Here is a 24,162-nt window from a genome sequence, read left to right on the forward strand (position 1 = left end):
GTTGGAATATAAAAGTCAGGAAGATACTCGAGGCTACTTCCCTATTCTCTCTTCTGACCTAGAAAAGCAAACAATATTCCAGTTACTCTCTCATCACTCTACCTTTTAAGCAAATGCCTATGATGTGTCAGAATATATCTTGGAAACTTTAGTTAGAAATTTATTTTCACAGTTTTTATTGCAGAAACTAGAAATTCAAGTCTCACAAACTGAAGAAATTAATCCAGTGTTACAGGACCAACCCTGATGTGTTTGGTATCAGATCAATCCTGACCTTTTCCTATAAGGTTCTTTATGCAGAATGGCATGTAGTATTTTCCAGGTGCTTACATTCCTATTTCACAACATCCTATTTGGCCAGTAGAAAACACCTATGAAAGAATAAAGATAAAGGTGAGGAGAGTTCAGGTTATTAATCATTTCTTCACTCTCTGCTTGAGAAACTTGTTTTAACAATTATTTATTTTATATATTATATATTATATATATTATGATAATATTTATTATTTAGTGCTTGCTTCTGCAGCACATATACTAAGATTGGAATGATACAGAGAAGAATAGAATAGTCCCTGCACAAGGATGGCATGCAAATTTGTAAATAATTCCATGTTTTAAAAACAAGAAATAATAATTTAAATACCATGGCTACAAAAGTTGTTCATGCTTGTGTTTCAGTAATAAAATATATACCACCATTCATCCATGCACATTCCCCTCCCACATATACCCTGCTTGTTTCTTGGGCAGACATTTTACTTCTCTCTCTCTCTCTCTCTCTCTCTCTCTCTCTCTCTCTCTCTCTCTCTCTCTCTCTTCCTTTTATTCTTTTTAAATTTGCACTGTAGCTGAGGCTGTAGAGATAGCATGGACGTAAGGCATTTGCCTTTCATGAAGAAGGTCATTGGTTTGAATCCTGGTAACCCCTGATGCTGCTGGTGTGACCCAAAAACCAAAAAGAAAAAAAGCTAATGCAAGGATGCCATACATATATCACTTTGTCCCCTTTCAGTACACAGTTCTTGTCCTGAGTGATCAGTTCCATCTATTATTGTCATAGTAATCCCTTTGTTACCCTAACTGTATTCACCACTCTTTGTGGTAAGCTTCCTACCATGCCCTTTGCCTCATGGTCCTCATTTCTATTTTCTCTGGAAAGTATTACCATACTGTCTTTTATTCCACAAATGTCTTATATTCTACAAATGAATGAGGTTATTTTATGTCTCTCTCTTCTTTGACTCATTTCACTCAGCATAATATTCTCCATATCATCCACGTATAAGCAAATTTTGTGACTTAATCTTTGACATCTGAGTATTATTCCATAATTTTATCTATATTATGCAATGTTTGCTGATAGATTATATTCAAATATACCATTTATATTGATAAAAAATTCAGCCTTTATATAACTCTTGATTCTTCCCATATCAAGTAGAATTGATCCTAGTGATGCACAGATGGTTCAATACATGCAAATAAATAAATATAATTCAATACATTAATAAAGGAAAATATAAGAACTATATAATCATATAAACCAATGTTGAGAAATTTTTGGCAACAAATTTGTTTAACTGTTGAACACTTTAATATGTAAATTTGCTTATATAGAAAATTAACAGATTTTGAGATTACACAAATCTTTCCTTTTTAGAAGACTTATTTGCACATTTTGTGTTATTTAAAATATAACTACATTTTTAGTTTGGGAACCACTTCCTGCAGTGCTCAGGGCTTACTCTAGCTCTGTGCTCAGGAATCACTCCTCGTGATGATTCCTTATGGATGTTGGGGATCAAACCTGGCTTGACCATTTGCAAGGCAAATCCCCTATCTGTGGTATTATTGCTCTGGCCCCATTTTTAAAGGCCAGAAACAAACCTGCATTTTATTCTGAAAATTAATTTTAGGCCTATTTTAACAGTATTATAGTAGTGTCACTTATAAAATTATTTTATTAGCTACATATATAAGGTAAATTTTCAAGAATAGCAGTCTTGATTTTAAAGATTACTTGCTAGTAAATGGCTAAACTTAAGTTTGCACATTTTTACAGTTTGATTATAACAATATACACATATAAAATCTGTTATGATAATTTTACTTCTCAGATATAATGTACAATAGGTAAGACACTTGTCTTCCTGGGTTTGATCCCCAGCATCTTTTGTGGTCCCCTGAGAATGATTCCTGAGCACTGAGTCAGGAATAACCAACCCCTTAGCATAGTTGAGTGTGACCCCCCAAAATTGTTTTCTATCAAATGATGAACAATTATGCTGAAATTTGCTTGCAAACATTCTTTAAAGTTCTTGACAGTAAAAACAAACAAACAAAAACAAACATAAAATAATCAGTTGAATCAATTTCTGGGTTTTATTCAGAAACTGAATTTGAGTGGCATGTCTTACTCTTTCTTTGAGAAATAATTCTGGTAATTGAAAAGTGCTAAGAATATATGCTAAGATCTCAAATTATGACAAAGTGGATTAGTGCTTTGTGGAAATTTAAATTCCAGTTGAGAGCATCGTGTACTAGCCAAGAGTCATAATGAATTATACTCATATAGATTATTTATCTATTCTAAATAAGGCAATATTAGTATGTAAAGAAAGGGTACAGGGACAAAGGTGGTTCACTTGAATGATAAATCTATCAGTTAAATACATTCAGAAACAGCTCTGCTGACTATAAATGATTCTGTAAATTTCAAACAGAAATTTTGTAACTTACCAAATACCAAGAGCACATAATACAAGGGTCTCAAATTCACAGCCCATGGGCCATTTGCGGCCCTCCACACAACATTTTGTGGCCCGTGGCCAGCCTTCAAATATCGCAGTATAGGCGATTATTTGCTTATCGAATAATCGCAATAAAAATTGCATTAGTAAGAAAAAAAATTGCATTAAACATTTGCATACCCCCAGCAGTTCCGTTCGGGGTATGCAAATGTTTAATGCGATTTTTTTCTTACTAATGCAATTTTTTATTGCAAATATTTGGTAAGCAAATAATCACAAATACTTTGCACCTAGCGCAGACATCATTTCCACTGCTCCTGCCCACTGTCCCTTGCATTATTGGAGGCCTAAGGGAGAGAAGTTTATTACAGAATTAGATTTTGTCATACCTTCATCATGACTTCATCAAAGCCTTCAGTGAAGAGAAAGATTGATGATGAGCACAGACAATTTCAGGAAAAGTGGGAGACACAGTATATTTTGTTGAGCACAGGCATCCCCACATGTCTTATATGCTCAGAGAAAGTTGCAGTGCACAAGGAATACAACTTGAAATGCCATTATTCAACTAAAGATGCTGAGGAATGTGCAAAATATCAAGAAAATGAGAGAGCCAAGTCGGTTGCCAGTCTTAAAGCATGTCTAATGAGGCAATAATATTTCAAGAAAGCAACCAAAGAGAACATTGCATCAGTCGAAGCTAGTTACATGGTTAGTGAGATGATTGCTAAGGCAAGGAAACCATTCACAGAAGAAGAGTTTGTTAAAAAAAAAATGCATGTTACAGGCTGCAAGTATTATCTGTCCAGAAAAGAAAGGTCAGTTTAGTAAAATCAGCCTTTCTTCCAACACTGTGGCAGAGCGCATTTCTGACATGTCAAGTGACATTTATCAACTGTGTGAGAAATCCAAATGTTTTGATACTCAGACACAAATCCCTGATAAACATAAATGAAATGTCCTCAAAAAATACTTGAAAATCAAATATAACTCATTGAAAAACCATACACCAAAACTTAGTGGCATGTAAATAATATTTAATAACCACAAGCCAATTAATGTTAATATACCTTATCAATACAAGAAAAAATAAAATCAAGTGACCACACAGAGAAACAGATAAAATCCAATACCCATTCATAAAAGTATGTCAATAAAATGGGAATTGAAGAATTTTCCTCAACAGAATTGAAGCCACTTACCAGAAGCCCACAGAAAATATTATACTCAATGAGAAAAACACTAAAAAGTCTTACCCTTATCTTAAAGCACAAGACAAGGTTGCTCACTCTCACCATTTCTATTCAATAAGTTATTGGCAGTATTTAGCCAAAGCAACTAGACAAGAGAAAAATATTAAGGACATTTGGATAGGGAAGAAAGAAGTCAACTGTCACTATTGACAGATTGTGTAGTTCTATTTATAAAAAATCTTAAAGACTACAAAAAGCTCCTACAAACAATAGATTCATGTGGTAATGTGACTGATTACAAAATTAACATGCAAAAAGTTCATGGCTTTCCTGCATGAATACAAGAGAGAGGGTTTTTTTTAATGCCATTCACAACTGTGCCACAGAAAACCAAACTGTAGGCCTGCTTCAGAAGTGGTTTGAGATGTACACACACTGATTCCTGCTGCTTTCTGCCAGAGGTCAGAAGGGTGCAGAAGCCATCTTGGGTCATGTTGTTTTTAGGTGCCTGAGACTGGATTTCATCAGCGTTCCTGCTGGTGATCCTGCCTGCTTCAGAGGTGGTTCGGGACATACACACACTGATTCCTGCTGGTTTCTTCTGGGAGTCAGAAGGGCGCAGAAGCCATCTTGGGCCATAGGGTTTCCAGCTGCCTGAGACTGGATTTAATCAGCATACCTGCCGGTGATCCTGCCTGATTCAGAGTGAGACACAAAATTGAGGAACTCTGCTGGAACTCAGATGCCAGCACCCCTATCTGTCTGTCTTCTGTGCTGTGTTCCATTTTTGGCCTGATTTCATCCTGTGTGTGGCTCATCTGCAGATGGCTTGCCTTCCCTGGAGCCTTCCCTGAAGGTGAGTTTACAAGCCCAGAAAGGGGAAGCTGCTGAATTATGCTGGAACTCGGATGCCAGCATCCCTATCTGCCTGTCTTCTGTGCTGTGCTCCATTTTAGGCTTGACTTCATCCTGTGTGTGGCTCATCTGCAGACGGCTCACCTTCCCTGGAGCCTTCCCTGGAGGTGAGCTTACATGCCCAGAAAGGGGAAGCCACTGAACTCTGCTGGAATTCAGATGCCAGCACCCCTATCTGCCTATCTTCTGTGCTGTGCTCCATTTTCAGCCTCATTTCATCCTGTATGTGGCTCATCTGAGGATGGCTCGCCTTCTGTGGAGCCTTCCCTGGAGTTTTTTTTTTCCAAAAACTAAAAATTTAGCTCCCATACGACCCAGCTATACCACTCCTAGGAATATACCCTAGGAACAAAAAAATACATTACAAAAATCCCTTCCTTACACCTATATTCATTGCAGCACTATTTACCATAGCAAGACTCTGGAAACAGCCAAGATACCCTTCAACAGATGAATGGCTAAAGAAACTGTGGTACATATACACAATGGAATATTATGCAGCTGTCAGAAGAGATGAAGTCATGAAATTTTCCTATACATGGATGTACACGGAATCTATTATGCTGAGTGAAATAAGTCAGAGAGAGAGAGAAAGATGCAGAATGGTCTCACTCATCTATGGGTTTTAAGAAAAATGAAAGACATTCTTGCAGACACAAAAGAGAAAAGAGCTGGAAGTTACAGCTCACCTCATGAAGCTCACCACAAACAAGGATAAGTTTAGTTAGAGAAATAACTACGTTTTGAAATATCCTAATAATGAGAATGTACAAGGGAAATAGAAAGCCTGTCTAGAGTACAGGTGGGGGTTAGGTGGGGAGGAGGGAGATTTGGGATGTTGATGATGGGAATATTGCACTGGTGATGGGTGGTGTTCTTTACATGACTGAAACCCAAACACAATCATGTATGTAATAAAGTTGTTTAAATAAAAAAAGAAAAACAGTATCAATTAATCTATCAAGTGGAATAAATTTATTGTGAAAATAGTAGCTATGTATTTTAGTCAATCAGAATTTTCTTGCAAAAAAAAGAAAGAAAAAAAGAAAAAACAATTTTAGTTAAAGCAGCTTGGTAATGGAATAAGGACAAACCTACAGAACAATGGAATAGAATTTAAAAAAAAATAAAGAGAAAGTTCTTTGGGATATGATCACTTAATCTTCACTAAAATCACTGTGTTTAAATATATTTTAAAAATAGGGGCCGGAGAGATAGCATGGAGGTAAGGCGTTTGCCCTTCATGCAGGAGGTCATCGGTTCGAATCCCGGCGCTCCATATGGTCCCCCGTGCCTGCCAGGAGCAATTTCTGAGCCTGGAGCCAGGAATAACCCCTGAGCACTGTCGGGTGTGACCCCCCCCAAAAAAAAAAACACACACAAAAAAAGAGAAAACCATGAATTTTCGCAAGGGAAGTCTCTAAAATAAGTGGTGTTGGGAAAACTGCCAGCTATATATAAAATAAATAAACACAAATTATTTTATAATGTCATGCATAAGATCAATCAAAATTGATTAAAGATCTCTGTATCATATCTGAATCCATAGGTACTTAGAGTAAAATATAGGAAGAACTCTGCATGACATTCAAGCTTGAGGCATCTTTAAGGATGAAATGTCTTTTCATTGCTTAGATGAAGGATGAAGAAAAGTAGACCAAGCAAATAAAAATAAAGATAAACAAATAAAACTAATAAATTAAGAAGCTCTACAGAGACAGGAATAATAGTAGAATAGATAGGACATTTGCCTTGCACACAGTCATAGTTTAATCTCAGACATCCCACATGTCTTTGGAAACCCCCAAACACTGCCAGGAGTGATTCCTGAGTGCTTATCTAGGAGTAACCCATGAGCATCACCTATTGTAGACCAAAAACAAAACAAAAAATATTAAAAAAAAACTATTTGCACCACAAAGGAAACAATGACCAGAATGCAAAAACTACCCACAAAATGAAAGACATTATTTACCCACCATTCATTTACTAAAATGTATAGAAAACTCCGGTAGAATAAAATCAACTTCTTCAAAGAAGAAATACAATTGATGAAAAGGAACAAGAAAAATTTCTCTTCTTTACTAATCATCAGGAAGATGCATGTCAAAACAACAATGAAATATCTATTAACTATACATATCAAAAAGAACTATTGTTGACATGGATGCAGGGAGACAAGAAAAAAGAGTTTCTAATTTACTGCTGGTGGGAATGTCAACTGGTTCAGCTTTTCTAGAAAACAATATGGGCAATCATTAGGGGGAAAAATTTAGAAATTGAACTTCCATTTGACCAGAAACTCTTGGAATATACCCAAAGAACATAATTAAGAAAAGACATTAGTACCATTGGGTTCCTTGCAACACTATTTACAATAGCCAACAATTTGGAAACAACCTCAGTGTTCAAGAATAGATGAATGGATAAAGAAACCTTGGTACATATACACAGTAGGATATTACTCGGCCATAAGGAAAGATGAGGTCATGAAATTTGATACTATATGGAGAGACTTGGAGAATATCATGATGAGTGAAATGAAATCTCTCGTATGAGGGATATAAGAAACAATAGTAAATAAAGATCCTGAGAACTAACATTCAGTAGGAAGAGTACCATTCGAAGGGATTAGAGAATAGGACAGGAGAGGACAATGTTTATTGTAGAGAGAAGCATATAACCAGAGGAAGGGGGTCCCGCTAAAAGGTGGTAAAGTGTTATGTAAGAAACCCTATTAGTGACAGTATTGTAAACCACAGTGCATAAGTGTATTAATACAAAATAAAGAGTATTTCTCATAGAAGCAACTGATGGGCGGGAGGCAATTGGGGATTGGGAAGGCATTGGTGGAAGGAAGGGTGGTATTGGTGTTGAAACATAGTATTCCTGAAACCCAATCATAAATAACTTTGTAACTTCACAGTGACTAAATACTATTCAAAAAAAATAACAACACACACCAAAAAAGGTAACAGAACCTAAAAACTGGTCTACAGAACTGAGTTTACCAGGGGTGAACAGGGAATCATTGAAAGAAGACCCTACAATGGTGGAAAATGTAGAAACTGGTAAAACAGATGGTGCTGGAACTTATATGCATAAAATCTTACTAGTATTTTGTAAACCATGGTGTTTAAAAAATAAATAATACCGATTTTGAAAAAAAAATCTGTTGGCAGAACAAACTCAAATTAAAATGAGGCTGGGTACTTAAATTGTTAATTAAGGAAATATAAATTGAGAGAAAAATACCTAGTAGGAAATAACAGGGCAGAGATCAAAACAAGAAATAGGATTCATAAATTAGGGAGAAGTTAAAAATATTTCCCAAGGTTGAATGTACTCTCCGTAAATGTTTCTAAAACATACTCTTCAATGTGGACTGAAAAGAAGGTAGACAAATATATTCCATTTTTTTAAGATTACAAAGTAATATAAGAAGATAAAGTCAATCATCACAGCATGTATATATTTGACAATCACATTTTATTTCACTAGATAGTTCCATCAACTACTGAGTACGTACATGCCACGCTATACTAAACACCTTCATAAACTTGAGAACAGATTTTCTTTTTCACTTTAAAATCAGTTTATTCTGGGGGCTGGAGCAATAGTACAGTGGGTAGGGCATTTACTTTGGAAGTGGTCCAGCCGGGTTTGATCTCTGGGATCCCATATGTCCCCTAAGCATTGCCAGGAGTAATTCCTGAGTGCAGAGTCAGAAATAATCCCTGAGCATTGCTGGGTGTGGCACAAAAATAATAAATTCATTCATCCTTAAATTAAATTAGAAAGCGTTTTTCTGATTATGCCATTCTTCCAACTAAATTGAACAACCCCTACAGTGTTTAAAAAATCTTGATTTTCTAAAAGAAAATGGAGTAGAATTGAAGTATCTGCTGAAACTGGGATGTTTAAAATCAAATATAAGCCCTAGCATTATCTTTGCAATAGCTCTCTTATCTATCTATCTATCTATCTATCTATAGATATATAACCTTATTTTCATACCTTATATATTTTACCTATTCAATGAACAATAAAAGTTAATGTTATTTTTTCTTTTTTTTTTTTTTTTTTTTTTTTTTTTCTTTTTTTTAATTTTTATTTTTAATTATGAGAACAAGGGTGCAAAGTAAGAGGACAAGGTAAAGTTACAGTGGAAGGACAATCACCCATAACATAATTCTCAGAAGTCCCCTTGCTGATATATTAACTTTGAAATTTCAGCCAAAGAACATTAAGATAAATAAGACAGAATCCATGTACAATTACTTTGTCCCTCAAGTCCCCAGATTGTAACACATTATAATATTTCTTAACAGTACACAAGGCAATCTAAAGCCATAAAACTTACGTAACTCCTTAAACATTACAGGCATAGTATTTTCTTACATTTCCATATACATGCATATTAGCTTAAGTTAACCTCAAATTTTAAGTGAGTTCTTTTTAAGGATTAGAGTCAAAGGAGCACAGTAAGAATGGTGTTAGAGTGGCAATTGTTGTTTGCATAGGCCCACCAAAATATGAGGAACATGGAAAGAAATAACCTTGGCCTAAGTACAAAGAGACCAGACCCCTGAAGTTTCCTGGCACAAGACCAAGTCTAGGCTCCAAGCAAGCTAGATCGTCCAATCCAATACATTGTCTGTAGTGCCAACACACTTTTATTTTTCACACAGTCTCTGTTGTTGGTATCATGTTTCTGTATTAAAGATCCTGGAATCTGCATATCTTACATTGAAGTCAGGACGTGGAGCATCCTCTCCTTTCACCTCACAATCAAAGGGCAATGCAGGGAGCCCTGTCCTGTAAGCCGGTCGTTGTTGTTGTTAAGTCTTCTCAGTGTTAAGGGAAGTCTCTTTTGAGCAGGTCGAAGTCTGAGCAGTGTAGGTCTTCCATGTTAGAGGATTGCTTCCAGGTGATGTTATAGACCAGCCTGGATGTTTCGTGGATGGCTTTCCTGGTTCAGGGGAGAATGGAATATGCCCTTTCTTCTGAGGTCTGTGCCAGGTCATTATGTCAATGTTCAGGGTGTAAGGTCCCTTTGCACTACAAGGTTTGTGTGTTCTAATCTCTATTAGATAGGATCTTATTTGTATTTATACTATTTTCCCATTTTAATGTGCCTATGCAAATAAGAAGCAATGCCACATGGTGTTATTGGCGCATATGGGGGCCATAAGAACAATTACAATGATTCCATTGACATGATTCAATCATAAGCATTAAACTGGGGGACTCTTCCACCAAAATTCCTTGTTAAACAGCTCAAAAAGAGAAGATAAAAAGTGGTTAGAATCATCACTGTATAAGACAACATTTAGTAAGAATTATAGCTGTCAGAGAAAAAACACAAAATATTCTAAAGAAATACGTGTCCATTTTATGTATCTTGAAACAGTTTGGGGTTGTCATACACAATGCACAGCTTTGGACTGTGATTACGATTCTACACTACTGAAGTTAAAAAGAGAAAACTAGATTAGTGATGTTTGAGAAGGGGTTAGAGAGTTAAGGAGTAAAAAAGAGCTTTGTAGGGGTGTGGGAAAGGGGAGAATACAAAATAAACATTCTGTATACGGAAAACATAACATAAGAATAAGGGATATTCTGAATACATGAAATACATGAAGTACGCGCGGGGGCGTAGCCCCCGCGCGGTTCTGTAGTTTTTGGATGCCTAGGGAGGAATTTCTCACCCCCTCCCCCCAAGGCCCGATTAACCAGGCGTGGCCCTGAAGACCCGCCTGGTGTGGGGGGAATCATGCTCTCCTGGACAAAGTGGTCAGCCCAGGGTCCTATGGCTAGCTGTCCTGCCCAGAGCCCCCAACATACCAGGCAAACACACCAAGAAATCCTGGCATTCGGAGTGTTCTGGGCCCAGCCAAGCCTCTGTAGTTTTTGGATGCCTAGGGAGGAATTTCTCACCCCCTCCCCCCAAGGCCCGATTAACCAGGCGTGGCCCTGAAGACCCGCCTGGTGTGGGGGGAATCATGCTCTCCTGGACAAAGTGGTCAGCCCAGGGTCCTATGGCTAGCTGTCCTGCCCAGAGCCCCCAACATACCAGGCAAACACACCAAGAAATCCTGGCATTCGGAGTGTTCTGGGCCCAGCCAAGCCTCTGTGGTTTTTGGATGCCTAGGGAGGAATTTCTCACCCCCTCCCCCCAAGGCCCGATTAACCAGGCGTGGCCCTGAAGACCCGCCTGGTGTGGGGGGAATCATGCTCTCCTGGACAAAGTGGTCAGCCCAGGGTCCTATGGCTAGCTGTCCTGCCCAGAGCCCCCAACATACCAGGCAAACACACCAAGAAATCCTGGCATTCGGAGTGTTCTGGGCCCAGCCAAGCCTCTGTAGTTTTTGGATGCCTAGGGAGGAATTTCTCACCCCCTCCCCCCAAGGCCCGATTAACCAGGCGTGGCCCTGAAGACCCGCCTGGTGTGGGGGGAATCATGCTCTCCTGGACAAAGTGGTCAGCCCAGGGTCCTATGGCTAGCTGTCCTGCCCAGAGCCCCCAACATACCAGGCAAAAACACCAAGAAATCCTGGCATTCGGAGTGTTCTGGGCCCAGCCAAGCCTCTGTAGTTTTTGGATGCCTAGGGAGGAATTTCTCACCCCCTCCCCCCAAGGCCCGATTAACCAGGCGTGGCCCTGAAGACCCGCCTGGTGTGGGGGGAATCATGCTCTCCTGGACAAAGTGGACAGCCCAGGGTCCTATGGCTAGCTGTCCTGCCCAGAGCCCCCAACATACCAGGCAAACACACCAAGAAATCCTGGCATTCGGAGTGTTCTGGGCCCAGCCAAGCCTCTGTAGTTTTTGGATGCCTAGGGAGGAATTTCTCACCCCCTCCCCCCAAGGCCCGATTAACCAGGCGTGGCCCTGAAGACCCGCCTGGTGTGGGGGGAATCATGCTCTCCTGGACAAAGTGGTCAGCCCAGGGTCCTATGGCTAGCTGTCCTGCCCAGAGCCCCCAACATACCAGGCAAACACACCAAGAAATCCTGGCATTCGGAGTGTTCTGGGCCCAGCCAAGCCTCTGTAGTTTTTGGATGCCTAGGGAGGAATTTCTCACCCCCTCCCCCCATGGCCCGATTAACCAGGCGTGGCCCTGAAGACCCGCCTGGTGTGGGGGGAATCATGCTCTCCTGGACAAAGTGGTCAGCCCAGGGTCCTATGGCTAGCTGTCCTGCCCAGAGCCCCCAACATACCAGGCAAACACACCAAGAAATCCTGGCATTCGGAGTGTTCTGGGCCCAGCCAAGCCTCTGTAGTTTTTGGATGCCTAGGGAGGAATTTCTCACCCCCTCCCCCCAAGGCCCGATTAACCAGGCGTGGCCCTGAAGACCCGCCTGGTGTGGGGGGAATCATGCTCTCCTGGACAAAGTGGTCAGCCCAGGGTCCTATGGCTAGCTGTCCTGCCCAGAGCCCCCAACATACCAGGCAAACACACCAAGAAATCCTGGCATTCGGAGTGTTCTGGGCCCAGCCAAGCCTCTGTAGTTTTTGGATGCCTAGGGAGGAATTTCTCACCCCCTCCCCCCAAGGCCCGATTAACCAGGCGTGGCCCTGAAGACCCGCCTGGTTTGGGGGGAATCATGCTCTCCTGGACAAAGTGGTCAGCCCAGGGTCCTATGGCTAGCTGTCCTGCCCAGAGCCCCCAACATACCAGGCAAACACACCAAGAAATCCTGGCATTCGGAGTGTTCTGGGCCCAGCCAAGCCTCTGTAGTTTTTGGATGCCTAGGGAGGAATTTCTCACCCCCTCCCCCCAAGGCCCGAGTAACCAGGCGTGGCCCTGAAGACCCGCCTGGTGTGGGGGGAATCATGCTCTCCTGGACAAAGTGGTCAGCCCAGGGTCCTATGGCTAGCTGTCCTGCCCAGAGCCCCCAACATACCAGGCAAACACACCAAGAAATCCTGGCATTCGGAGTGTTCTGGGCCCAGCCAAGCCTCTGTAGTTTTTGGATGCCTAGGGAGGAATTTCTCACCCCCTCCCCCCAAGGCCCGATTAACCAGGCGTGGCCCTGAAGACCCGCCTGGTGTGGGGGGAATCATGCTCTCCTGGACAAAGTGGTCAGCCCAGGGTCCTATGGCTAGCTGTCCTGCCCAGAGCCCCCAACATACCAGGCAAACACACCAAGAAATCCTGGCATTCGGAGTGTTCTGGGCCCAGCCAAGCCTCTGTAGTTTTTGGATGCCTAGGGAGGAATTTCTCACCCCCTCCCCCCAAGGCCCGATTAACCAGGCGTGGCCCTGAAGACCCGCCTGGTGTGGGGGGAATCATGCTCTCCTGGACAAAGTGGTCAGCCCAGGGTCCTATGGCCAGCTGTCCTGCCCAGAGCCCCCAACATACCAGGCAAACACACCAAGAAATCCTGGCATTCGGAGTGTTCTGGGCCCAGCCAAGCCCCTGTAGTTTTTGGATGCCTAGGGAGGAATTTCTCACCCCCTCCCCCCAAGGCCCGATTAACCAGGCGTGGCCCTGAAGACCCGCCTGGTGTGGGGGGAATCATGCTCTCCTGGACAAAGTGGTCAGCCCAGGGTCCTATGGCTAGCTGTCCTGCCCAGAGCCCCCAACATACCAGGCAAACACACCAAGAAATCCTGGCATTCGGAGTGTTCTGGGCCCAGCCAAGCCTCTGTAGTTTTTGGATGCCTAGGGAGGAATTTCTCACCCCCTCCCCCCAAGGCCCGATTAACCAGGCGTGGCCCTGAAGACCCGCCTGGTGTGGGGGGAATCATGCTCTCCTGGACAAAGTGGTCAGCCCAGGGTCCTATGGCTAGCTGTCCTGCCCAGAGCCCCCAACATACCAGGCAAACACACCAAGAAATCCTGGCATTCGGAGTGTTCTGGGCCCAGCCAAGCCTCTGTAGTTTTTGGATGCCTAGGGAGGAATTTCTCACCCCCTCCCCCCAAGGCCCGATTAACCAGGCGTGGCCCTGAAGACCCGCCTGGTGTGGGGGGAATCATGCTCTCCTGGACAAAGTGGTCAGCCCAGGGTCCTATGGCCAGCTGTCCTGCCCAGAGCCCCCAACATACCAGGCAAACACACCAAGAAATCCTGGCATTCGGAGTGTTCTGGGCCCAGCCAAGCCTCTGTAGTTTTTGGATGCCTAGGGAGGAATTTCTCACCCCCTCCCCCCAAGGCCCGATTAACCAGGCGTGGCCCTGAAGACCCGCCTGGTGTGGGGGGAATCATGCTCTCCTGGACAAAGTGGTCAGCCCAGGGTCCTATGGCTAGCTGTCCTGCCCAGAGCCCCCAACATACCAGGCAAACACACCAAGAAATCCTGGCATTCGGAGTGTTCTGGGCCCAGCCAAGCCTCTGTAGTTTTTGGATGCCTAGGGAGGAATTTCTCACCCCCTCCCCCCAAGGCCCGATTAACCAGGCGTGGCCCTGAAGACCCGCCTGGTGTGGGGGGAATCATGCTCTCCTGGACAAAGTGGTCAGCCCAGGGTCCTATGGCTAGCTGTCCTGCCCAGAGCCCCCAACATACCAGGCAAACACACCAAGAAATCCTGGCATTCGGAGTGTTCTGGGCCCAGCCAAGCCTCTGTAGTTTTTGGATGCCTAGGGAGGAATTTCTCACCCCCTCCCCCCAAGGCCCGATTAACCAGGCGTGGCCCTGAAGACCCGCCTGGTGTGGGGGGAATCATGCTCTCCTGGACAAAGTGGTCAGCCCAGGGTCCTATGGCTAGCTGTCCTGCCCAGAGCCCCCAACATACCAGGCAAACACACCAAGAAATCCTGGCATTCGGAGTGTTCTGGGCCCAGCCAAGCCTCTGTAGTTTTTGGATGCCTAGGGAGGAATTTCTCACCCCCTCCCCCCAAGGCCCGATTAACCAGGCGTGGCCCTGAAGACCCGCCTGGTGTGGGGGGAATCATGCTCTCCTGGACAAAGTGGTCAGCCCAGGGTCCTATGGCTAGCTGTCCTGCCCAGAGCCCCCAACATACCAGGCAAACACACCAAGAAATCCTGGCATTCGGAGTGTTCTGGGCCCAGCCAAGCCCCTGCAGTTTTTGGATGCCTAGGGAGGAATTTCTCACCCCCTCCCCCCAAGGCCCGATTAACCAGGCGTGGCCCTGAAGACCCGCCTGGTGTGGGGGGAATCATGCTCTCCTGGACAAAGTGGTCAGCCCAGGGTCCTATGGCTAGCTGTCCTGCCCAGAGCCCCCAACATACCAGGCAAACACACCAAGAAATCCTGGCATTCGGAGTGTTCTGGGCCCAGCCAAGCCTCTGTAGTTTTTGGATGCCTAGGGAGGAATTTCTCACCCCCTCCCCCCAAGGCCCGATTAACCAGGCGTGGCCCTGAAGACCCGCCTGGTGTGGGGGGAATCATGCTCTCCTGGACAAAGTGGTCAGCCCAGGGTCCTATGGCTAGCTGTCCTGCCCAGAGCCCCCAACATACCAGGCAAACACACCAAGAAATCCTGGCATTCGGAGTGTTCTGGGCCCAGCCAAGCCTCTGTAGTTTTTGGATGCCTAGGGAGGAATTTCTCACCCCCTCCCCCCAAGGCCCGATTAACCAGGCGTGGCCCTGAAGACCCGCCTGGTGTGGGGGGAATCATGCTCTCCTGGACAAAGTGGTCAGCCCAGGGTCCTATGGCTAGCTGTCCTGCCCAGAGCCCCCAACATACCAGGCAAACACACCAAGAAATCCTGGCATTCGGAGTGTTCTGGGCCCAGCCAAGCCTCTGTAGTTTTTGGATGCCTAGGGAGGAATTTCTCACCCCCTCCCCCCAAGGCCCGATTAACCAGGCGTGGCCCTGAAGACCCGCCTGGTGTAGGGGGAATCATGCTCTCCTGGACAAAGTGGTCAGCCCAGGGTCCTATGGCTAGCTGTCCTGCCCAGAGCCCCCAACATACCAGGCAAACACACCAAGAAATCCTGGCATTCGGAGTGTTCTGGGCCCAGCCAAGCCTCTGTAGTTTTTGGATGCCTAGGGAGGAATTTCTCACCCCCTCCCCCCAAGGCCCGATTAACCAGGCGTGGCCCTGAAGACCCGCCTGGTGTGGGGGGAATCATGCTCTCCTGGACAAAGTGGTCAGCCCAGGGTCCTATGGCTAGCTGTCCTGCCCAGAGCCCCCAACATACCAGGCAAACACACCAAGAAATCCTGGCATTCGGAGTGTTCTGGGCCCAGCCAAGCCTCTGTAGTTTTTGGATGCCTAGGGAGGAATTTCTCACCCCCTCCCCCCAAGGCCCGATTAACCAGGCGTGGCCCTGAAGACCCGCCTGGTGTGGGGGGAATCATGCTCTCCTGGACAAAGTGGTCAGCCCAGGGTCCTATGGCTAGCTGTCCTGCCCAGAGCCCCCAACATACCAGGCAAACACACCAAGAAATCCTGGCATTCGGAGTGTTCTGGGCCCAGCCAAGCCTCTGTAGTTTTTGGATGCCTAGGGAGGAATTTCTCACCCCCTCCCCCCAAGGCCCGATTAACCAGGCGTGGCCCTGAAGACCCGCCTGGTGTGGGGGGAATCATGCTCTCCTGGACAAAGTGGTCAGCCCAGGGTCCTATGGCTAGCTGTCCTGCCCAGAGCCCCCAACATACCAGGCAAACACACCAAGAAATCCTGGCATTCGGAGTGTTCTGGGCCCAGCCAAGCCTCTGTAGTTTTTGGATGCCTAGGGAGGAATTTCTCACCCCCTCCCCCCAAGGCCCGATTAACCAGGCGTGGCCCTGAAGACCCGCCTGGTGTGGGGGGAATCATGCTCTCCTGGACAAAGTGGTCAGCCCAGGGTCCTATGGCTAGCTGTCCTGCCCAGAGCCCCCAACATACCAGGCAAACACACCAAGAAATCCTGGCATTCGGAGTGTTCTGGGCCCAGCCAAGCCTCTGTAGTTTTTGGATGCCTAGGGAGGAATTTCTCACCCCCTCCCCCCAAGGCCCGATTAACCAGGCGTGGCCCTGAAGACCCGCCTGGTGTGGGGGGAATCATGCTCTCCTGGACAAAGTGGTCAGCCCAGGGTCCTATGGCTAGCTGTCCTGCCCAGAGCCCCCAACATACCAGTCAAACACACCAAGAAATCCTGGCATTCGGAGTGTTCTGGGCCCAGCCAAGCCTCTGTAGTTTTTGGATGCCTAGGGAGGAATTTCTCACCCCCTCCCCCCAAGGCCCGATTAACCAGGCGTGGCCCTGAAGACCCGCCTGGTGTGGGGGGAATCATGCTCTCCTGGACAAAGTGTTATGCCCTGGGTCCTATGGCTAGCTGTCCTGCCCAGAGCCCCCAACATACCAGGCAAACACACCAAGAAATCCTGGCATTCGGAGTGTTCTGGGCCCAGCCAAGCCTCTGTAGTTTTTGGATGCCTAGGGAGGAATTTCTCACCCCCTCCCCCCAAGGCCCGATTAACCAGGCGTGGCCCTGAAGACCCGCCTGGTGTGGGGGTAATCATGCTCTCCTGTACAATTTGGTATGCCATGGGTCCTATGGCTAGCTGTCCTGCCCAGAGCCCCCAACATACCAGGCAAACACACCAAGAAATCCTGGCATTCGGAGTGTTCTGGGCCCAGCCAAGCCTCTGTAGTTTTTGGATGCCTAGGGAGGAATTTCTCACCCCCTCCCCCCAAGGCCCGATTAACCAGGCGTGGCCCTGAAGACCCGCCTGGTGTGGGGGGAATCATGCTCTCCTGGACAAAGTGGTCAGCCCAGGGTCCTATGGCTAGCTGTCCTGCCCAGAGCCCCCAACATACCAGGCAAACACACCAAGAAATCCTGGCATTCGGAGTGTTCTGGGCCCAGCCAAGCCTCTGTAGTTTTTGGATGCCTAGGGAGGAATTTCTCACCCCCTCCCCCCAAGGCCCGATTAACCAGGCGTGGCCCTGAAGACCCGCCTGGTGTGGGGGGAATCATGCTCTCCTGGACAAAGTGGTCAGCCCAGGGTCCTATGGCTAGCTGTCCTGCCCAGAGCCCCCAACATACCAGGCAAACACACCAAGAAATCCTGGCATTCGGAGTGTTCTGGGCCCAGCCAAGCCTCTGTAGTTTTTGGATGCCTAGGGAGGAATTTCTCACCCCCTCCCCCCAAGGCCCGATTAACCAGGCGTGGCCCTGAAGACCCGCCTGGTGTGGGGGGAATCATGCTCTCCTGGACAAAGTGGTCAGCCCAGGGTCCTATGGCTAGCTGTCCTGCCCAGAGCCCCCAACATACCAGGCAAACACACCAAGAAATCCTGGCATTCGGAGTGTTCTGGGCCCAGCCAAGCCTCTGTAGTTTTTGGATGCCTAGGGAGGAATCTCTCACCCCCTCCCCCCAAGGCCCGATTAACCAGGCGTGGCCCTGAAGACCCGCCTGGTGTGGGGGGAATCATGCTCTCCTGGACAAAGTGGTCAGCCCAGGGGTCCTATGGCCAGCTGTCCTGCCCAGAGCCCCCAACATACCAGGCAAACACACCAAGAAATCCTGGCATTCGGAGTGTTCTGGGCCCAGCCAAGCCCCTGCAGTTTTTGGATGCCTAGGGAGGAATTTCTCACCCCCTCCCCCCAAGGCCCGATTAACCAGGCGTGGCCCTGAAGACCCGCCTGGTGTGGGGGGAATCATGCTCTCCTGGACAAAGTGGTCAGCCCAGGGTCCTATGGCTAGCTGTCCTGCCCAGAGCCCCCAACATACCAGGCAAACACACCAAGAAATCCTGGCATTCGGAGTGTTCTGGGCCCAGCCAAGCCTCTGTAGTTTTTGGATGCCTAGGGAGGAATTTCTCACCCCCTCCCCCCAAGGCCCGATTAACCAGGCGTGGCCCTGAAGACCCGCCTGGTGTGGGGGGAATCATGCTCTCCTGGACAAAGTGGTCAGCCCAGGGTCCTATGGCTAGCTGTCCTGCCCAGAGCCCCCAACATACCAGGCAAACACACCAAGAAATCCTGGCATTCGGAGTGTTCTGGGCCCAGCCAAGCCTCTGTAGTTTTTGGATGCCTAGGGAGGAATTTCTCACCCCCTCCCCCCAAGGCCCGATTAACCAGGCGTGGCCCTGAAGACCCGCCTGGTGTGGGGGGAATCATGCTCTCCTGGACAAAGTGGTCAGCCCAGGGTCCTATGGCTAGCTGTCCTGCCCAGAGCCCCCAACATACCAGGCAAACACACCAAGAAATCCTGGCATTCGGAGTGTTCTGGGCCCAGCCAAGCCTCTGTAGTTTTTGGATGCCTAGGGAGGAATTTCTCACCCCCTCCCCCCAAGGCCCGATTAACCAGGCGTGGCCCTGAAGACCCGCCTGGTGTGGGGGGAATCATGCTCTCCTGGACAAAGTGGTCAGCCCAGGGTCCTATGGCTAGCTGTCCTGCCCAGAGCCCCCAACATACCAGGCAAACACACCAAGAAATCCTGGCATTCGGAGTGTTCTGGGCCCAGCCAAGCCTCTGTAGTTTTTGGATGCCTAGGGAGGAATTTCTCACCCCCTCCCCCCAAGGCCCGATTAACCAGGCGTGGCCCTGAAGACCCGCCTGGTGTGGGGGGAATCATGCTCTCCTGGACAAAGTGGTCAGCCCAGGGTCCTATGGCTAGCTGTCCTGCCCAGAGCCCCCAACATACCAGGCAAACACACCAAGAAATCCTGGCATTCGGAGTGTTCTGGGCCCAGCCAAGCCTCTGTAGTTTTTGGATGCCTAGGGAGGAATTTCTCACCCCCTCCCCCCAAGGCCCGATTAACCAGGCGTGGCCCTGAAGACCCGCCTGGTGTGGGGGGAATCATGCTCTCCTGGACAAAGTGGTCAGCCCAGGGTCCTATGGCTAGCTGTCCTGCCCAGAGCCCCCAACATACCAGGCAAACACACCAAGAAATCCTGGCATTCGGAGTGTTCTGGGCCCAGCCAAGCCTCTGTAGTTTTTGGATGCCTAGGGAGGAATTTCTCACCCCCTCCCCCCAAGGCCCGATTAACCAGGCGTGGCCCTGAAGACCCGCCTGGTGTGGGGGGAATCATGCTCTCCTGGACAAAGTGGTCAGCCCAGGGTCCTATGGCTAGCTGTCCTGCCCAGAGCCCCCAACATACCAGGCAAACACACCAAGAAATCCTGGCATTCGGAGTGTTCTGGGCCCAGCCAAGCCTCTGTAGTTTTTGGATGCCTAGGGAGGAATTTCTCACCCCCTCCCCCCAAGGCCCGATTAACCAGGCGTGGCCCTGAAGACCCGCCTGGTGTGGGGGGGAATCATGCTCTCCTGGACAAAGTGGTCAGCCCAGGGTCCTATGGCTAGCTGTCCTGCCCAGAGCCCCCAACATACCAGGCAAACACACCAAGAAATCCTGGCATTCGGAGTGTTCTGGGCCCAGCCAAGCCTCTGTAGTTTTTGGATGCCTAGGGAGGAATTTCTCACCCCCTCCCCCCAAGGCCCGATTAACCAGGCGTGGCCCTGAAGACCCGCCTGGTGTGGGGGGAATCATGCTCTCCTGGACAAAGTGGTCAGCCCAGGGTCCTATGGCTAGCTGTCCTGCCCAGAGCCCCCAACATACCAGGCAAACACACCAAGAAATCCTGGCATTCGGAGTGTTCTGGGCCCAGCCAAGCCTCTGTAGTTTTTGGATGCCTAGGGAGGAATTTCTCACCCCCTCCCCCCAAGGCCCGATTAACCAGGCGTGGCCCTGAAGACCCGCCTGGTGTGGGGGGAATCATGCTCTCCTGGACAAAGTGGTCAGCCCAGGGTCCTATGGCTAGCTGTCCTGCCCAGAGCCCCCAACATACCAGGCAAACACACCAAGAAATCCTGGCATTCGGAGTGTTCTGGGCCCAGCCAAGCCTCTGTAGTTTTTGGATGCCTAGGGAGGAATTTCTCACCCCCTCCCCCCAAGGCCCGATTAACCAGGCGTGGCCCTGAAGACCCGCCTGGTGTGGGGGGAATCATGCTCTCCTGGACAAAGTGGTCAGCCCAGGGTCCTATGGCTAGCTGTCCTGCCCAGAGCCCCCAACATACCAGGCAAACACACCAAGAAATCCTGGCATTCGGAGTGTTCTGGGCCCAGCCAAGCCTCTGTAGTTTTTGGATGCCTAGGGAGGAATTTCTCACCCCCTCCCCCCAAGGCCCGATTAACCAGGCGTGGCCCTGAAGACCCGCCTGGTGTGGGGGGAATCATGCTCTCCTGGACAAAGTGGTCAGCCCAGGGTCCTATGGCTAGCTGTCCTGCCCAGAGCCCCCAACATACCAGGCAAACACACCAAGAAATCCTGGCATTCGGAGTGTTCTGGGCCCAGCCAAGCCTCTGTAGTTTTTGGATGCCTAGGGAGGAATTTCTCACCCCCTCCCCCCAAGGCCCGATTAACCAGGCGTGGCCCTGAAGACCCGCCTGGTGTGGGGGGAATCATGCTCTCCTGGACAAAGTGGTCAGCCCAGGGTCCTATGGCTAGCTGTCCTGCCCAGAGCCCCCAACATACCAGGCAAACACACCAAGAAATCCTGGCATTCGGAGTGTTCTGGGCCCAGCCAAGCCTCTGTAGTTTTTGGATGCCTAGGGAGGAATTTCTCACCCCCTCCCCCCAAGGCCCGATTAACCAGGCGTGGCCCTGAAGACCCGCCTGGTGTGGGGGGAATCATGCTCTCCTGGACAAAGTGGTCAGCCCAGGGTCCTATGGCTAGCTGTCCTGCCCAGAGCCCCCAACATACCAGGCAAACACACCAAGAAATCCTGGCATTCGGAGTGTTCTGGGCCCAGCCAAGCCTCTGTAGTTTTTGGATGCCTAGGGAGGAATTTCTCACCCCCTCCCCCCAAGGCCCGATTAACCAGGCGTGGCCCTGAAGACCCGCCTGGTGTGGGGGGAATCATGCTCTCCTGGACAAAGTGGTCAGCCCAGGGTCCTATGGCTAGCTGTCCTGCCCAGAGCCCCCAACATACCAGGCAAACACACCAAGAAATCCTGGCATTCGGAGTGTTCTGGGCCCAGCCAAGCCTCTGTAGTTTTTGGATGCCTAGGGAGGAATTTCTCACCCCCTCCCCCCAAGGCCCGATTAACCAGGCGTGGCCCTGAAGACCCGCCTGGTGTGGGGGGAATCATGCTCTCCTGGACAAAGTGGTCAGCCCAGGGTCCTATGGCTAGCTGTCCTGCCCAGAGCCCCCAACATACCAGGCAAACACACCAAGAAATCCTGGCATTCGGAGTGTTCTGGGCCCAGCCAAGCCTCTGTAGTTTTTGGATGCCTAGGGAGGAATTTCTCACCCCCTCCCCCCAAGGCCCGATTAACCAGGCGTGGCCCTGAAGACCCGCCTGGTGTGGGGGGAATCATGCTCTCCTGGACAAAGTGGTCAGCCCAGGGTCCTATGGCTAGCTGTCCTGCCCAGAGCCCCCAACATACCAGGCAAACACACCAAGAAATCCTGGCATTCGGAGTGTTCTGGGCCCAGCCAAGCCTCTGTAGTTTTTGGATGCCTAGGGAGGAATTTCTCACCCCCTCCCCCCAAGGCCCGATTAACCAGGCGTGGCCCTGAAGACCCGCCTGGTGTGGGGGGAATCATGCTCTCCTGGACAAAGTGGTCAGCCCAGGGTCCTATGGCTAGCTGTCCTGCCCAGAGCCCCCAACATACCAGGCAAACACACCAAGAAATCCTGGCATTCGGAGTGTTCTGGGCCCAGCCAAGCCTCTGTAGTTTTTGGATGCCTAGGGAGGAATTTCTCACCCCCTCCCCCCAAGGCCCGATTAACCAGGCGTGGCCCTGAAGACCCGCCTGGTGTGGGGGGAATCATGCTCTCCTGGACAAAGTGGTCAGCCCAGGGTCCTATGGCTAGCTGTCCTGCCCAGAGCCCCCAACATACCAGGCAAACACACCAAGAAATCCTGGCATTCGGAGTGTTCTGGGCCCAGCCAAGCCTCTGTAGTTTTTGGATGCCTAGGGAGGAATTTCTCACCCCCTCCCCCCAAGGCCCGATTAACCAGGCGTGGCCCTGAAGACCCGCCTGGTGTGGGGGGAATCATGCTCTCCTGGACAAAGTGGTCAGCCCAGGGTCCTATGGCTAGCTGTCCTGCCCAGAGCCCCCAACATACCAGGCAAACACACCAAGAAATCCTGGCATTCGGAGTGTTCTGGGCCCAGCCAAGCCTCTGTAGTTTTTGGATGCCTAGGGAGGAATTTCTCACCCCCTCCCCCCAAGGCCCGATTAACCAGGCGTGGCCCTGAAGACCCGCCTGGTGTGGGGGGAATCATGCTCTCCTGGACAAAGTGGTCAGCCCAGGGTCCTATGGCTAGCTGTCCTGCCCAGAGCCCCCAACATACCAGGCAAACACACCAAGAAATCCTGGCATTCGGAGTGTTCTGGGCCCAGCCAAGCCTCTGTAGTTTTTGGATGCCTAGGGAGGAATTTCTCACCCCCTCCCCCCAAGGCCCGATTAACCAGGCGTGGCCCTGAAGACCCGCCTGGTGTGGGGGGAATCATGCTCTCCTGGACAAAGTGGTCAGCCCAGGGTCCTATGGCAAGCTGTCCTGCCCAGAGCCCCCAACATACCAGGCAAACACACCAAGAAATCCTGGCATTCGGAGTGTTCTGGGCCCAGCCAAGCCTCTGTAGTTTTTGGATGCCTAGGGAGGAATTTCTCACCCCCTCCCCCCAAGGCCCGATTAACCAGGCGTGGCCCTGAAGACCCGCCTGGTGTGGGGGGAATCATGCTCTCCTGGACAAAGTGGTCAGCCCAGGGTCCTATGGCTAGCTGTCCTGCCCAGAGCCCCCAACATACCAGGCAAACACACCAAGAAATCCTGGCATTCGGAGTGTTCTGGGCCCAGCCAAGCCTCTGTAGTTTTTGGATGCCTAGGGAGGAATTTCTCACCCCCTCCCCCCAAGGCCCGATTAACCAGGCGTGGCCCTGAAGACCCGCCTGGTGTGGGGGGAATCATGCTCTCCTGGACAAAGTGGTCAGCCCAGGGTCCTATGGCTAGCTGTCCTGCCCAGAGCCCCCAACATACCAGGCAAACACACCAAGAAATCCTGGCATTCGGAGTGTTCTGGGCCCAGCCAAGCCTCTGTAGTTTTTGGATGCCTAGGGAGGAATTTCTCACCCCCTCCCCCCAAGGCCCGATTAACCAGGCGTGGCCCTGAAGACCCGCCTGGTGTGGGGGGAATCATGCTCTCCTGGACAAAGTGGTCAGCCCAGGGTCCTATGGCTAGCTGTCCTGCCCAGAGCCCCCAACATACCAGGCAAACACACCAAGAAATCCTGGCATTCGGAGTGTTCTGGGCCCAGCCAAGCCTCTGTAGTTTTTGGATGCCTAGGGAGGAATTTCTCACCCCCTCCCCCCAAGGCCCGATTAACCAGGCGTGGCCCTGAAGACCCGCCTGGTGTGGGGGGAATCATGCTCTCCTGGACA

General features: G+C 48.9%; 1 non-coding gene across 1 annotated transcript; it reads left to right on the top strand.

Annotated features, from left to right (window-relative positions):
• Positions 1-510: 510 nt before the first annotated feature.
• LOC126025221 (U6 spliceosomal RNA) lies at positions 511-617 on the top strand. Its single transcript, XR_007501263.1, has one exon. It is a non-coding gene; the product is annotated as a U6 spliceosomal RNA (small nuclear RNA).
• Positions 618-24,162: the final 23,545 nt, after the last annotated feature.

Source organism: Suncus etruscus, chromosome 12 (assembly GCF_024139225.1).
Source record: "Suncus etruscus isolate mSunEtr1 chromosome 12, mSunEtr1.pri.cur, whole genome shotgun sequence".
NCBI classification, from domain to species: Eukaryota; Metazoa; Chordata; class Mammalia; order Eulipotyphla; family Soricidae; genus Suncus; species Suncus etruscus.